The sequence below is a fragment of the Copadichromis virginalis genome, linkage group LG14 (genome assembly GCF_057382275.1).
Source record: "Copadichromis virginalis isolate Kocher_CV1m ecotype Utaka linkage group LG14, C_Virginalis_male_GT1.1, whole genome shotgun sequence".
Lineage (NCBI taxonomy): Eukaryota > Metazoa > Chordata > Actinopteri > Cichliformes > Cichlidae > Copadichromis > Copadichromis virginalis.
This window is the reverse complement of record NC_140631.1, coordinates 9682359-9697459: the sequence shown is the minus strand read 5'-3', so window position 1 is coordinate 9697459 and position 15101 is coordinate 9682359. Positions and strand designations below refer to the sequence as shown.

Below are 15101 nucleotides of genomic sequence, written 5' to 3'. Positions count from 1 at the left end.
TCACAGAAAAAAAAGAATCTTATAATTCTGTTTCCAACAACACTAGGACACTGTTTGAAATATGAATATAAGAAACATCAATATTAAATGTTTAAGAGCAAAGAAGAGGAAGAGTTGAAAATTAAGATAACTTTTGTACAAGATCCAAAATCCATGCTGAAGAGATCATCTTCTGGTCTTCAGAGGCCACTGCAGTAATAATTGACATGATTCAGTTAAATTGTTTTTCTAACACAACAACATCTGCATCAAGGCACTTTGTATTGTGAGGTAAATACAGAGAATCCCAACAATCTAACAACCCCCTATGAGCAAGCACTTGGTGACAGTTACAAGGGAAAACCCCTTTTTACAGGAAGAAACCTCCAAAAAACCAGGATCAGGGAGGCGCAGCCATCTGCCACAACTGTTTGAGGGAGAGGAGTTTAGATAAGCGTGATAAATCGAAATTTCAGCTGCTTTTTGGTGTTGTCTGAGAAAAAGAAAACCATAGAGGAAATCACTGGCTTACCATCGGTGCACAGTTCAGAAGCTAGGATCCATGCATGCACAGCATTGCATTAGTACTCTTGGCATATATAACTTCATATCTGCATGACATATAAAGGTTTTGGACTATATTCTAACACCTAGACGGCAGCTTTTTCTGGTAAGCTCCTGCTTATTTCAATAAGACAACGCCAAACCAGCAGGTATTAAAACATCACTCTTACTCTAGTAAAAGAGACCAGGTAATAAACTGGCCTCCCTGCAGGCGCGAGCTATCACACACACATTTGGCAAAAAATAGACCCAGAAGGGTCGAACTGTTAAAACTCTGCAGTATATCGAGTAAGGATGGGGAAACATCTTGCTTTCAGAACTACAATTGTTCACCTCGGTTTCCAAACATTTATACAGTGGTGTTAAAAGAAGAGGTGATGCAACACAGTGGTAATAATGCCCCTCTCCAAGCCTTTTTGAAACATAGTCCTGGCGTGAAATTCAAGAGGAGCATTTATTTTTTCAAAAACACAAGGCAATTTCTCAGTTTCAACATTTGTCGTTGTACACTTTTAAATTAAATATAGAAAATAAAATATTCAACAGTCGTTTTTGTCTCCACAGTTTCCCAAGCAAGGTGGAAAAATTAAGATGGGAAAAGGGGGAAGCAATCAAATTTAACATTAGTACTATTTAGTATAAATAATTTCTTAACATGGATCAATTCAAACTCCACCAGAGTAGGAGGCTTAATTTTAAGATTCACGGGAATCAAAAACCAAAGAATGAGGGAAAGAAAAGTGTAAAAAATGTCACCCTTTATTTTACAATTCAAATTATTACATAAATATATTAAATTAAAATGTATTTTAAAACAATTGCTCACTTTGTTGTGTTTTAATGGTAAAGGTTTAATTTAGAAGTAATCACGATGGCACTTTGAATATTTCGTATTTCACAATGTACAGTTGAACTATCAAGATGCCACAACACAATAGGTCACACATAAGAAAAAATTGGTCATTATGATATAAATACACATTCATAGACTCACATATATACATAACTAATAACAAAATTAAAAGCCCAAGCTTAATGTTGTATACACCTCCTGCTGCCAGCACAGCTCTGAACCATCAGTGACAACATTTACAGTTGATCCTTTGGCTGCTGTCGGTACTGAAGTACTTAATTCTAGACGAGGCTTGCTTCATGCATTGGATGGATGGATGCTGATGAACTGAGACTGGGACAGTTTGAAGGCCAAATTATCATAGTGTGCTCTTTTATTGTAGTGCTCATGCTGTGCCTGTGTATTTTTTTTTTTTTTTTTTTTTTTTTTTTTTTTCCCCTTCTGGGAGAGACCACTGCCATCAGGGAGGGCAGCTGCCATTGGGTAGATGTTTAGTTGAAACAAAGTAACCTACTGCTAAACCTTAGACTACCCCGGACAAAATCTAATCCAGCTGAAAATTACATATTAATAAAATGGTCTGTTTTTTATTCACTTTGCCAATCAGGAACTGATCGGTCTTTAGGTTTTGGTGGGTGTGTGCACAAGTTCAGTGCCTTTGCCTGGCACGCTTACAGTCACGCAGCCACACACAGAGCACTTTGAGCTGTTATGGACATACAAGGTAACCTTTACGTTCTCTGTGATAATGCTGTCTTTACACTCTGCTTTTGTGTGAGCATTTTTTCAAGTTAAGATTTGAACTCCGAAATTATGGTGAAAAGATCACACACACAAATCTACACAGAGACACTGTTCCTTCATGAAAGGGCACTTGTCGCTATGAGAGTTGTTTGTCAGCAGGGAAAAAAGCAAAGGATGGAGAGAAAAGTAAATGCCACGGCCATAGATCAGGGGATATTTAATAGGCCTAGTGGTTGTTGTATTAAACACAGGCTACTGCAGGAATGTCAAAGGTGCGCTTGTACACATACACACACACAGACACACAGACACACACAAAATTTGCTTTCTTGCAGTTAAAAAACTGTAATCTGTCTGTTCAAGTTAGCCATGGTCTCTGGCTCTGGACAGCAGGGCTCAGTTGTGTGTCTCTACCAATCTCAGGTCTTCAGTTGTTCTTGGAAACTTCTTTACTGAAGGCTACTGCCTGTGTGTGCGCGCGCAAATTAACACAGGCAAATTAACTGGACATGAATCATGGTTCAGAGTGCCATCTAGTTCCCTCAGCATGTAAACCTGCAATCAGTGCTCTGATCAGAGCCCACGAATCTGTCCTGTACCTGCATCTCTTCCTGGTGAACATTGTTTCATTTGTTGCAGGTTCTTGGAAGGATGCCGATGTCTGTCCCTCTCAATTCCAATATGCTCTGTAACTATCTCACCGGTGCATCACTTCTTCATCGTTTTTTTTAGCACACTGTTCTATAGCCGGAGACTACACCGCCTCTGCTTTTTTCCCTCCACCAGTGAAAAGCTATTTAAAACTTCTCAAAGTATAATAGTCCATCTCATATCTTGTCTATTAATCTCCCTTCTCCCTCTGCCCACATACAAAGACAAACATGTGAATACACACACACACACAAAGACATACACGAAAAACTAATAATGGATGGAGCGGCTGTTGAGCCTCTTCTCTAAATTCGAAGGGTTGGCTATCAGCTTTATTTGGTGTGATACAGTTTGTCTCTAACACAATAACAGGCACATTGACAGAAAGCTTTATGTGGTCAGTCTTAAAGCCAGGAGGCCCCAGACTAGAGACCGAGCACTTTGAGTTTTTTTGTTTTCTGAGACTGTTTGTTTTCTCAGTGTTTGTGTCCTTGGATGGTGGTCAAACATAGAGACAGTCACCAACACAACTAAATTGACTTTACGGAGGTACACTCTTCAAAGATTCACAAAGGATTCTTGAAGTTATTTGTAACTGTAGTGTATGACATCATTGCTTATTAATCTACAGTTTGGTGTTACAAAAGACACAGTATATATTGATCAGCACATTATGGATAAGCATGAAAAGGAAATTTGTACCATATAATGTGATTTAATTGAAAAATTTAAGCAAAATTTAAATGTGTGTGTTTTGCCTATTTTCCTCCTCCTTAGTTGTCTTACAGGCTCCTGGTAGGCAGTGCTACTGGGAAGACCTGGCAAGTCTCCCTGGAGCATTTAAAGAGCCGCCTGTCTCAGTGTTTGCAATCTTCCTCGCTTTACCCATGTCATTTATTTGTTTGGCCTCAGCCTGATTATTTTAGGTTCTACTACATCTCACCATATGCCTAACATGGAAACACTTATCTAACTGCTGACACACTGATAACACTGACTAACACTTATCCTAAAATTAATCATGCTTTTTTTGGTTTATAAATCCCTACGTCTGTCGTATTATTTGTCGTGGATCATGGAACTATGACAAAACTTGCAGCTCAATACTGATAAACTTGTAGGGCAGTGTACTTACAATGGCAACGCTAACATGGTGATGTTGAGAAAGTGTATGCACCTATTCATCATGTGTGAGAGTTAGCTTGAGTACTGACATTGACTAGAAAGAAAGACCTTATGTCTCCCGACTTGAATTTGAAAATCCTGCTCCTCACATACAAGCAGTAGCGGTTTTTGATACGGGCGACACGGGCGGTTGCCCGGGGTGCCATCCTGGTGGGGAGCGGCATCACAGGCATCGGCAAAAAAAAAAAATTGCTCGTACTCATGCTGCCCCGACATCAGCCAGCACATATTGGGAATGGCATAGGCACCGATCGGTTTTCTATCGCCCATTTACTGGGAGTAAGGGCGCCCTCCGTTTGCGAGGTGCGCCCGCTGCTTGCAGCACAGGGAGGAGAGGACGGGGCGGCGGGGGATTCTCTGGCTGGCTGGAGCAGCATCTAATAACCAACTCGCAAAATAAAACTAAATAAAAATAAACCAACAAACATGAAAACACCAGACATAATGATACAGACTTATAATTTGCCCCGAATTTTTCGAAATTCTATATGCGAAAAGTGAGCGCGAGAGCCCTCGGTGCGCCTGCTCGGTGCTGAAGTCAAAGTAAACTTTATTGTCATCTCCGATACAGTCCGGTATATAGTGAGATGAGAGAACGAGGCTCCAGTTACAGCAGTGCAAGTAAACAAACAACATATATAAGAAGAGTAAGAAAATAAATATACACTTTAGGACTCGGGGTAAAGGGATCAATAACAATTTAAAATTTACAATTTACAGTTTGATGATTTAAAGTCTCACACACAACCTGTCGAAAGGGGAGGGGGGCCAGCTGCTTCCAAATAGAGCACATTTCAATCATAATGTTGTAAATCCAAGCCCATCATGTATTCATGTTTTGAATCCTGGGTTGTGTGAAATCCCAGAAATAAACCGTAGACAAAGTGAATCTGTGAACTAAGGTGCAGGTCTGTTAGGTTATGTTGTGGTGATCCTGATCCTCGAGTTGGGGGATTTGTGTTCATACTGGAGTGCAAAATTGAAACCAATGGAAGATGGACAAGAAAAGTTCAAAGCCAGGTGCTCAGTTTATAAAAATTAGAAAAGAAGAAGAGGAGAAACGAGAAAAAGATACAGGTAAGCAGATGTGTCATTGGATAATGGCAGGTCATGTATCCTGAAACAATCAGAATCAGAATACGTATGTTACTTATGGAAATTATGTGGTTACAGTTGCTCCAAGAAGAAATGGTAAAAATAGTAACAGTAACAGACTGAACTCCAAAGAATATATTATGTTACAGATTTTATTATTAATTAGTCGTTGTAAATTGATTTGTCCTGTTCTCATTGTATGACGAATTATGATGGCTGTTGGTAGCCGTTTGCATACTATGCATACTCTCTCTCTCTTCATATGTGTGTGCGTGTGTGTGTGCGTGTGTGTTTCTCTGGTGAATTTCAGTATGGTTCTGACAAGTTTTATGTTAATGTGCAATCCTTAATATGTTTTTTGTGTGTGGGGGGCAGAGGGAGTGTTCGCCGAGGGCGCCAAACAGGCTAGGACCGCCACTGCATACAAGGTCTTAAATTATGAGGCCCATCAAGCTTCATAGTACTGGATCACCCCAATAGAGCACTTTTGGGAGCTCTCAGACTGCTGGTTTACTTGTGGTTCCTAGAGTATTTAAAAGTAGAATGGGAGGCAGAGCCTTCAGCTTTCAGGCCCATTTTTTGTGGAACCAGCTCCCAGTTTGGAATCAGGAGACAGACACTATCTCTACTTTCAAGATACTTTCAAGTTTTCTTCCTGTTAAAAGGGAGTTTTTCCTTCCCACTGTCGGCAAGTACTTGCTCATAGGGGGTGTTCTGATTGTTGGAGTTTTCTCTTTATTGTTGTGAAGTCTTTACGTTACAATTTAAAGCACTTTGACACAACTATTGTTGTGATTTGGTGCTATGTAAATAAAATTGAGTTGTGCTATCATTTGTGAATAAATAAATAGTGTAGCTGAGGCTAAAGTGAATGTTAGCTTTGCAAGGAATGAAATGTGTGCTATCATCACTAACAACAGGAAAAACAGCTTCCAAAACCAATTCTGTCATCTATGCACTCCACAGCAGAGATTGTAGTCACAAGCACACAACTGCACAACCAGCAACAAGCACAGGCCTTGACTGGCAGATGTCGCACTGCTCAAAACAAAAATCTGCATATGCATGTCTTTCCGTTGTCTTTTGAGCTTTTTGAGCCTTAAATATTTGTGTGTCCATGTTTGTGAATGTGCAATATGCTCACTGCGCAGTTTCATTTTTTTCTTTTTGTCTTTCTTTCATAACCACCTACAGCCCCAAACTCCAACTAACCCCAGAGGCAATTAGTGTGTACTTGGACTCCATGTCTGCTTTCCACACTGGAATAATTAGAGCAATATAGCATAGATGTTTATGTTTTAAAAGTTTACATGTCGCAATCATTTTCTTCCTAATGAGAGTCATGGATGGCACCATTATGACATGAGCACACACTTATTTTGAAAGAGGTGGCATTTCTTATTCAACTTTGAATTGAACAGTAACCTTTTATCATATCACTCTAGTTTTTACACAAATTATTCAACTGTTTAACAAGCAGACAACATGCAGGTTTTACAGAAATATAGTTATGAATCTATGAACTAAAAATATCCCTTACTGAGATTGTTTGATGTCTCCATTTCAGCAGAAGATATAAGTGAAGAAAAAGTCATTGACATACAATGTACTGATGGTCCTGGCCATAAAACTGTAGCGTGAGGCGAGATAATTATGAATTTTATATCTTTTGAGCATGCAGTGTAAGAGATGTGACTAGTTATTAAAAATGCATGCACCATACGTCAATACTACTCAGTTTTAATGGTTTTTGTAATGAGGATTGGAGTAATGTTCGCAGTTTGTCTTCCTTAAAATGAATAGAATTGACCAATTCCATAAAAGGTGAGGTAGACCTGTTGGATAAAATGACATTTATCTAATGGAGAAAAAAAACAAAGATCTGATGATGATTATGATAAGAGGCTCTGGTTTGGCAGATTGTCTGTAAAAAAGGGTTGCATCGGAAAAAGATGAAAACTCGGTCTTAATAGATGCCTGTATGTAGCAGCTTTCAAGAGGATTGTAAATGGCCTGCATTTAAGACGTCGAGACATTAAGTGTGCAGAGATTGATGTTGTGATTTTTTTCACACACATTAGGCAACAATTGTTCCTCATTTTTGTCAGAATATATAAATGTCACTGTGACATAAATACACATTTATTAATGAATGAAAAATGTTCAAATATGCACTTAATTTGCAGTCATGAAGTAGTTTGAATTGTGGTGTGTTATTGCTTAGTTTTCACGTGACTGTGTATCCACCATAATTCAGTAGCTTGTAGATCAGTCTTAGCAGTGATAACTTGAAGTAACTTTTTTCAATATGACTTGTGTCTCACTTGGTTGTGGAGGAATTCAGGCCCGCTCTCCTTCACAACATTGCTTCAGTTTGTTGAAGGCCTGGGAATTCATTTGTGCACAGCTCTCTTACGGGTGCTCGAAAGTAGTCGGGTTTAGGTCTAGACTTTTAGTGGGCTATTACAACACCTTGATTCTTTCCTTTTTCAGTTGTAGATTTGGGATCATTGTCTTGTTTTATCACTATGTTTCAGTAACGCTTTACCTATTAGACATTTGACGCTGGAATACTTTGATACACAGAAGAATTTATGGTGGACTCTATGGAGGTTGTTGCCCTGATGTGCTTTGTTTTTGCCAAATCCGGTGCTGTGCAGTCCAGCCAAACATCTCCACTTTGGTCTCATCTGTCCAAGGGGACATTGTTCAGGAAGTCCATGCTGCCATGTTCTTTCGGGAAAGAGGAGATTTTATTCTGGCAGCTCTTACAAACTAAAATGTACTCTCATGAAATTTAACATATAACGTGCTAACTGAGACCTGTAGAGTCTGATATGTAGCTCTTGGGTTTTTTGCAATTTCCATGATTATTGGACAGTCTTACTATGGGGTAAATTTGGCTGGGATGTCTACTCGTTGGAAGACTTTGGATATGTATTGACAAACACCTGAATGCTCCAGATCAGCAAACTGGACATGATTAACGTTATGAAATAACCAAAATTATAAACTCTTCCTATCCTTTGTTAAATAGTTTTATTTACTCTAAAACTGGTAAAAAAATAAATAAATAAATAGTTGCAGTTGCAAGGGTCCTCCTGGTAAAGGTTACTGTAAATGTGGTGGTAACTGTCTACTGAACCTGCTAACTCATGGCAGAGGGTTTTCTGAGAGCAACAGAGGCTTTCAGGCAAATTCTCTCTTTGAGGAAAGAAGCTGAATTTTCTGGCTAACTCTTCAGTGTGTGTGTGTGTGTGTGTGTGTGTGTGTGTGTGTCTTGGGAGCCAACAGTACTGATCTGTGATAAAAGAAGGAAGAGGATGAATTAAAGAGAGGAAAAAGAAAAAGAAATTACTCTGCATTTCCTTTTCCCATTTCCTTTACCACCTCCTCTCTTGCTTCCTCTCTAATCTCACACTGAGGCTGTGTGACTGCTGCTGTAGCACTTTTCATCCCCTCACTTGTATTAGCTAGTTTCCCCATATTAAATTCATTGTTTCCTCGTTTCTCCCTGTCCTTAATGTCTGTGTCTCATACTTTTTTCTTTTGTGGGTTTTGATGCTTTTCCCCTTTCCCCTGTTCCCATATGATTCCTCTCATGAACATGAGGTTCAACCCTCATGTTCATGTTTCTTTCATTATTGCTCCCTTTCTTCTCTGATCCCCTGCTAGTCATAGCAGTTCGTGCACATCACTGTTTTCAGGCTGTTGTCTTTTGCCACTTTTCATTTTTATTGCATCACATCATAACAAATTTGTGCGCATTGTCGCAGGGATCATCTCACCCAAAAGTCTTTTCATTCTTCTGTCTGGCTTTAGTTAGAAACGATGAATGAATAATGGTACGGGTAAAATCCATAGCTTTGCTTTTTTTGTATCTTAAGAGACGCCGGTGGTAGGATGAAAATAATGTTATGAATGCAGCTTTTTTTAAAAACTACTGATGTGAGTACTGCCATTGTTGAAGTTGTAAAAAAAACAACCAAAAACTATAAATTTATACTAAAAAGTCACATCTTGTTCTAAAAAGAAAAAATATACTTTCATATACAAAAGTAGCCTAATTTTCCTGTTACTGGTAACATCTGTTGCACATATAAAAACATGCAACAGTCGGGAGAATATGTAGGGTCACATTGTTAGTTGAAGCGTCCTCGATTCAGTTTCATGAGCAAACAAGTATCTTGACCTTTACCTGTTGCAAGTCTTAAAAACAATACTATCCACGTGTGCTTTTTACTTTAGGGAAGTCTAACAAATGTAGGTAAAAAAGACTATTCCTAAACAGAGTCAGATGGAACTCCAGTATATGTGACAATATGACAATATATAAATTGCTGGAAACCATTCTGAAGCCTGAGTTTTTACTCTGCAGTGATCACTTGATATGATTAGTTTTGACTTGATCTACATTATAACAGTATACCAAAAGGGAAATGAAAATTTAAAATATTGACTGCCATGAATTAAACTGTGTTTGGTTGCAACTGCAATACATGATAATCTTTATGTTCCTTTAATCATAAATTATTTAGTTGGACAAAGTCTTGACATAAATACATATCAGTGTTTTTATTTCCTCAGTCCCAGTCTCTCTGCCAGCAGAGACCGGAGCTTCCTTTATAGAAAGAAAGTGTACTTTATTGGTCCCCGTGGGGAAAATCCCTCTCTGCATTTAACCCATTCACTCAGTGAAGCAGTGGGCAGCCACTGGGCGCCCGGGGAGCAGTGTGTAGGGACGGTACCTTGCTCAGGGGTACCTCAGGGTAGTTGTTCAGGGGAATCGAACCCCCGACCTTCCGATCATGGGGCCACCACTCTACCTACTGAGCTATCCCTGCCACCTTACTGTCAAGATGACAAAGCTGGAAAAGGGGAGAGAAAGGGGATAAAACAAAATGGAGTGACTGGATGTCTGAGGGAGAAAAACTGAAGAAGAGTTCAGGGGAAGGATAAGGGAGACATGTCTCTGTGTCTAAGGAAAAGGTTTGGAACATTAAGTCCTTGGGTCTTGTCTAGCGGGGGCTCCAGTTATGTAGATGTATTTTGCTACACACTACAGCCATGTTGCATTCTCACCCTCTCCCGCACCTACAAGCTTTAGATGTGACTAAAGAGCAATACAATGGGAAAATCTCACTGTAGGGAGAAATGACCCTGGGGCAGACATGCTGCAGGGATTACAGTGTATGCCAGGTTTGGATTCCTTTGGGGTCCCCCATGAGGGTTAGAGGACATGGGATGCCTTGAGTAATCTGTTCAGTCTTCTGATATGATGAGCAGGACAAAAACAAAGATGGTATAAAGAGAACAATTTGTAGAGTCCAAAAAGGAACTTTTGGATGATTTTTACTGAATAGTTTTAGTGTCTTCACTTTAAACACACAGGATTAAATTGTCATTTTCACTCAATCCTCAGAGGGGGCAAAAGAATTAGTTACTTAGACATGAAATTGGAGTCTTTTAGGAGGCTTTCCCACAGAATTCTGCAGAATGAGAACTGGTGTAATTTCATTAAATTCCATTAAAAGCTTTATAAGATTATTATAATAGAAATATGTTTCTTACAGTGCAGACCTTTAATTTCACACTCATATCTGCAGCACCAGACACTTAGTAATGACAAATTTAGCAGATTAATCATGTTCAAAAACAACAGATGACAGATGATAACTGGTGCCAGAGCAGTGAAAGCATACTGTATCTAGCATGCCAGTCTCCCATCAGTCTTCCCTGAAGACCAGAGGTTCATCCATAATGGGCATGCACAAAGAACCAGAAGAACCTGCTGGATTCAGAGCTGGCACAACTCCAGCAATCTGTACACTATGCAGATACTTGGTTATGGCGTTCCATGTATGCCTTGCCTGCTACCATCTTGCACCCTGCTGTTATGTGCTGGATTGTCTCTGGGGCATCTTTACACAGCCTGCACCTGGGGTCTTGCCTGGTGTGGTAGACCCCAGCCTCTATGGATCTTGTGCTCAGAGCTTGTTCCTGTGCTGCCGTGATTAGTGCCTCTGTGCTGTCTTTCACTCCAACTTTGTCCAAGCATTGGTAGGATTTCTGGATGTCAGCCACTGTGGGTCATCGAGCTAATAAACTTGTGTATAACAGAAAGTTTTATGTTGAATCCTTTTTTATTCCCAGCTACATCACATTGGCAAGTTGATTATTACAGCTGCAAAACAAATCACACAAACAAGGCTTCTGCTGCCACAGCCTAATTAGATTTATATGTTGGAATCACAGATTTCATTTGCACATTTTAACAGTAATTTTTCAGTTTGAATTTGTTGTGTGATGCAAGCGTCATGCCACTCAGTGACTGTGTCAGGTTTTGCTGCATTCCCATTGGTTGGTTAGTAAGTAAGTAATTATAATTTTCTTTCTTGACATTAGCTTTGCGTTGCAGCACCCTGGTAATGATAAACCTGTCTTTCAGTGCAACCATCATTTTGAAGACATGACTAGGGATGTGTATCGAAAACCGGTTCTTGTTGAGAACCGGTTCCCACTGTTTCAATTCCTTGGAATTGTTTGCCATTTTTCCAAACAATTCCCTTATCGATTCCAGTCGCCCCGAATGACGTCACCACGTTGTGGAGCTTTATTTACCCGCCAGGAAACACGGCGCCTAAGCGGCTCAAATGCTCAAAAGTTTGGTCATACTTTACGAGAACGGATGACAACAGGGCAACTTGCAATACTTGCAAAGTAGATACTTCATTTAAGGGAGGAAACACTACGAATATGCAAAAGCATTTGCTCACAAAACACGCGATAACCTTAAATGAATGTCGTGTTTTTAATTCCGCTCCGGACACGTGAATCTCAACCCAGCAGCAGCGGTAACGTTTGCACGTCCTCTCCCGTTAATATGGCAGGTAAATAATCAACTAACAGTGCATATTATGTTAGCGCGATCTGCCTTATTACAAAACCTGCCATTACTGTGCATTTAGGTGACCATGATGAGAGAGACAGAGTCTGGCTGGCTCAGATGCTGGCAGTTCTCACTGCAGTCTACCGGTAGCGTCTCCTTTCAGGCCAGGATAGACGAATGTCACCGAGCAGTGACTGAGTTTGTGGTCAAAGGCTTGCACCCATTTGCCACAGCAGATGCCCCCGATTTCACTTTGGTAAGTGAATGTGTTTAATTGTAGGCAGGGACATTACTGGATATTCTTGTGTAATTGCTACAGAATAATTTATGTTACACTTTGTTATTGCTACAGGAGAATATTTATTTTATTATTTTACATTTACATTTTTTTTTCCTGGGGACCCTGTGACACCCCATTGAAGAGCCATAGGCTGTGGATCTCTTAAGATCTCACTGTTGGGTTTGTAAGGCCATGTTACTCCTAAATTTCTATCTTGTTCAAAGAGAAGCTATAAAACAAAGTTCTAAGCTAATCGAACTTAGTGTTCTCTTTTTTTGAAAATAAGAATCGATAAGAGAATCGATAAGGAATCGAATCGTTAAACAGAATCGAAAATGGAATCGGAATCGTTAAAATCTTATCAATACCCATCCCTAGACATGACCAAACAAAGCATCAAAAACAATTTTCATAGATCATTTTGTTTTCTTCTGGTACACTCCAAAATAATATATCTGGCTTTACACTGATAATGTGAGGCAATGAATGAACTTCCTATCATGGAACACTGAGAAAGGAAAAATCATTCCAGTCACTGGTGTGTTTTTTGCATTTTGACCTTGTTTTTCTACTTTTTTCTTAGCCTCCAACATTTTGTGAGCTGCACATTTTTCAACTGCAAGTCTTGCACTCTGGTGAAACAAGTAAGAGCTCTCTATGCACTTGAGAACAAAAAGTATCTTGTATGGCACACAAAGAGAAATGAAAGCATTAAAATGAATCCTTTGGGGGAAAGAGAGAGACCTAACGACAGCGAGGAAACAAGAGAAATCAGAAAGATGAAGTGGAGAGAGATGGAGGAGGACTGAGGTGGAGAGGAAAAGGAAAGGGAAGAAAAGGGAGGAAAAGAGGAGCAGAGTGCTCTTTTATATGTAAATTGGCTCTCTCACTGATGGCTGGGACGAGTAATGATGACCTCTTCCAATACTTGAACATGGAGTCAGCATTTTTACATGTGTGCACGAACACACACACACACACACACACACACACACACACACACACACACACACACACACAGTATTCACATAACCACTCGCCTACACATCTGCACATCTCCATACACATTTAAAAGCATGCAAGTTACTCACAACACGCATACACACATGCACAGGAAAACTCACTCTTCCACACCCTCAAGAGACAGGGAACAGTGTGAAAGTGTGATGATGCATCATTTTCTTTAGCACCTCTATCCATCTTTCCTTCCCCACCGTGTCTTTTTCCCTGCTTTTCACACCCTTTATTTCAGGCAGGATTTGTGTATTTGTGTGTGTGTACAGCAATTTCAGTGCCTGAATATTCATATGTGGTTCTACTATGAGAGATTATCTATCAATATTATATCCATATCTGCTGACAAATCTCTTAATATTCAAGTGGGAAGACAAGGAATAAGACAATGAAAATAGTCTGCAGTTACACGTGTGTTTGTAAGAATTCAGCCTTAACAGCAGCTCACTGTACTGTTAATTCTGGGCAGTGTTTACTTTTAAGAGAATTGTGTAGTATTTTGTATGTATTCAACTTGTTTTCTTTGTTGTTTTAAAACATACATACAAGTTTGTAGTGCAGTAAAAATCAGATAAGAGTAGTTTGACAGACTTTGATAGGCAATGATTTGTAAATAAATGGACATGAATAACTTTAATAAATAATATTATACTGCAGTATAGTTATCACTAAATGGGCAGCTTATTGTCTTTCTCTTGTCAATTCTTTCTTTAAAGATATAACACAGCTTGGGATCAACTTGGAAAAAAGGTCAATGTGACATGTAAAAGTGAGGTCAGAGGTCAAATGTGACATGATATTTGGATGCAAACTATAATGGCAGACAGACCTGCCACTCGGAAAGAGTGACCACACATCCAAACACTGCGAAAAACTTGATCTTCTTGGTGAAGGTGACAATGACTGGTTCTTCTGATGTTGGCTTTCTTTCAGCTCAAATCTATCTGGGTATTCTCCTCTGACCTTTAGCTTCAACAAGACATTTTTGCCCAGAAAACTCCTGCTCATCTTTTTCAGATCATTCCTATAAACTCTAGAGAAGGTTGTGGTGGTGCACGTTGTGGTGTGACCAGACATGTCGCCATCTTTCATATTTTCAGTGTGCCTTATAATCCGGTGCGCCTTATCTACTGTATTTTCCGCACTATAAGGTGCACTTAAAATCTTTTAATTTTCTCAAAAATTGACAGTGTGCCTTATAATTTGGTGTCCTTATGTATGAATTCTGGTTGTGCTTACTGACCTCTAACTGATTTTATGTTGTACACGACGCTCAAAAATCTGTCAAATGTTTTAGTACGACTTTGGTAAGCTACGAAGCCGCACCGCTTGATGGATCGTTGGAGCATTAAGTCTACCGTAGTCAGGAGCCTCGCGGACTCGTAGTAATCTGGGTCCAAAACTCCGTCCACTTCAGGTCCCAAAGTCAAACGAACACTGCACCATCACTGAGAGTTAAAAATTGTCTAAATTCTTTCATCTTTAATAAAATGTTCAGTGTTGCTGCTTTACCAGGTGTAACAATTAAGTTTGACATCCAGGTATCCATGAAAACAGAATTTATTAAATTTAACGGCGTTAGAACTTAGCAGGAAGTTAGCTCGCTAGTTTCCACCTAAACATGATATAGCACGTTCTGACTGAGAGATTTCTGAAAAAATTAAAACATGCAGCTCTGCTATCACTTCCAACATAAATGAAGACAGAAAACTAAACAGCTGTGATGTTTGAAGGGTTACTGGAGTTGGGCTAACTGGTATATAATGATGCATGATCGCTAGCAACACAGCTGTGTTAGCATAAACACAGGGAAGCTGGAGGATGAATGCTAACTTTTTTCCACTCGA

The 15101-nt window shown here is 39.5% G+C and overlaps 1 protein-coding gene across 1 annotated transcript in view; it reads left to right on the top strand.

Moving 5' to 3' along the window:
* LOC146693387 (calsyntenin-2-like) overlaps positions 1-15101 on the top strand; it is a 333610-nt gene that overhangs the window by 212390 nt on the left and 106119 nt on the right. The window lies entirely within an intron of this gene.